Source organism: Dipodomys spectabilis, unplaced genomic scaffold (assembly GCF_019054845.1).
Source record: "Dipodomys spectabilis isolate Male_0828 unplaced genomic scaffold, ASM1905484v1 ptg000326l, whole genome shotgun sequence".
Taxonomy (NCBI): Eukaryota; Metazoa; Chordata; class Mammalia; order Rodentia; family Heteromyidae; genus Dipodomys; species Dipodomys spectabilis.
Genome location: NW_024871003.1, coordinates 139,367 through 142,074, shown reverse-complemented (window position 1 = coordinate 142,074; position 2,708 = coordinate 139,367).

The following is a 2,708-nucleotide window of genomic DNA, read 5'->3' as shown; positions in this document are numbered from 1 at the left end:
TCCCATCTGGCACTCCAACTTCCTCCAGTTTCAACTTTGAATTCTTCGAAGGATGGGGAGCTCACTACTTCCAGGACCAGCAGACACTCCCCCAAACATACCCAGATGGCATGATACAGCAAGCACATAATATAGCAAGGATGAGGCACATGGACCTTCCTCAGGAGTAGCTACACAGTAGAGGGGTCCAGTGCAAAGTGACAACACAGCACCTTTTGTTCAAATATTAATACTTTCCAGATAGCAAAAGGAGAAGGTTAAACTAAGAATAAGCCTTTTCATGTGTCATCCCTAGAAATTGAACTCAGGGCCTGAGCACTGCCCTAGATCTTTTTTGCTCTAGGCTACCACCCTACCATTGAACCATAGCACCACTTACAGTGTTTTGTTGTTGCTGTTGTTGGTTGTGAGGCTTGAACTCTGGGCCTTGGCACTGTCCCTCAGCTCTTCAGCTCAAGGCAAGCACTCTACCATTCGAGCTACAGTGCTACTTCTGGTTTTCCATTGGCTTACTGGAGATAGGAGTCTCACGGCCTCTCCTGTCCGGGGTGGCTTTAAAAGGCCATCCTCAGATCTCAGCCTCCTGAGTAGCTCGGATTACAGGCATGAGTGACTAGCACCCAGCCTAATTATAAGCCTTGCTTCTGATGTTCAAGTCAGTGGGCCTGAATTCATCTATTGGCTAATACTACTAGTCATTTCCTTAGTTGAGGTAATAATTTCTATTTGTGGGGCATAAATGAGTTAACTCTGTAGGAATCTTAGAATTCAGAGTAAACACCATTTTTGTGCCTCAAAATAAGTACTACAAGTAGCATTTTAAGATGTACTCTGAGGGGATGGGAAGGTGGCTTAGTGGTAGAATGCTTGCCTTGCATGCATAAGGCCCTGGGCTTGATTCCTCAGCTCCACATATGAGAAAAAGCCGGAACTGTAGGCACTGTGGCTTAAATGGTGGATCACTAGCCTTGAGATGAAGAGCTGAGGGATATGGTTAAGGGAAGGCAGGGATTAAAGGGGAAAAACAAAGGAGGAGGCAACAATGCTTGATATGAAATGTACTTATTACCTTGCTCATGTAATTGTAACCCCTCTGTATAGAATTTTCACAATAAAAAAAAACTTATAAAAAAGAGGCAGAGGGATAGAGCCCAGGTCCAGAGTTCAGGACCCATGACCAAAAAACAAAATTGGGCACTGAAATGCATGCTAGAAGTTACACACTTAGGTACAGAGAAAGTTTGAGGAGTAATCTCAATATCACTTCATTTCAAAGATGCAGACTGCTCTTCACCTGTATATCACGAAGGCACCAGGCAAGAAGAATCACAGCCATCACTGAGGCTGGAGCCAGTTTTGTGGGATCCAGTGTTGAGGTGCTGGAGGGCTGGGAGAAGCTCCTTAAAAATTATGAAATTAAGGCACTCTTAGAATACATCAGTAAGTGATAACATGTCACCCCCTCTGGACTCTCCCATTGCAAAGATCATAAAAATGCCTGTGGCCCCTGCACCACCAAAGAAGAGGATCCACCAGTGTATCATATGGCCAACTGTTAAGAGATCCTCAAAGTGGAAGGGAACGGGCTCAGACCTATGGTGAATCTGACACTGGCCACCACCCAAGCTCAGAATGTCAAAAGTCATGGATTAGACTGAACTGATAAAGAAAGTAGTGCTAGACCAGTACTGGTGGCTCACACCTGTCATCCAAGCTACTCAGGATGCTGAAGGCTGACAATCATGGTTTAAAGGCAGTCTGTTCAGAAAAGTCCATGAGCCTCTTATCTCCAATGAACCAGAAAAAAAAAGCTGGAAGTGGAGGTGTGGCTCAAGGGGGAGAACATCAGCCTTGAGAAAAAAGCTGTGTTGACAAGTGATGCCTGGAGTTCCAGGCTCAACATCAGAAGGGGAAAAAAAAGGAAGGAAGAAAGGGGGAGGGGAAAGGGGGAAAGGGAATGAGGGAAGAGGAGGGAAGGTAGAAAGGAAGGAAGGAAGGAAGGAAGGAAGGAAGGAAGGAAGGAAGGAAGGAAGGAAGGAAGGAAGGAAGGAAGGAAAGAAGGAAGGAAAGTAGGAAGGAAGGAAGAAGGGAGAGAGGGAGGGAGGGAGGAGGAATCCAGGACACAGGAACTGTCCTGGATATGGAAGGGGCTAGTGTGGATATGAGACATGAGTTTGAGTTCAAGTATCTCTTGAACAGGCATCTCGTTCTTCCCCATAGAGCCTTCCTGCTTCACTGCTGGCTGCCTACCTGGCACCCTGCCCCCTCTGGGCTTGTTTCCACAGAGCAGCTGCAGCTGCCACCCTGGCAGAACACAGAATCGTGTCACCTCCTGCTTCACTACCTCTGCAGGGAAAATCCAAAGTCTTCAACTTCTGTTTGAAGGCCTTGCACCTTATCAAGTGCTACCTTCACTGCTCAAAACCTAGGAGCTGGCCAGCAGGGCCAGATAGGCCAAGCCTGGGTGAGAGGAGCTACTCTGCCTGCAACCTCTTTCTCACCAATGCCTCAAGCACTACTGCTCCTCCAGATATTTGTTTATACTTGCTTTCTCCAGCGCTGAAGACAGAAATCAAACTTAAATCAGCTTAGCTCCAGCTAGCTAGGAGCTTCCATTGTATTCTCCCTAATGTGTCCTGGGGGTATTTCCATCAGGTCGTGCCATTCTGCTCCACTGTAACAGCCCAGCCTTGCTGCCTAGCCCTGAG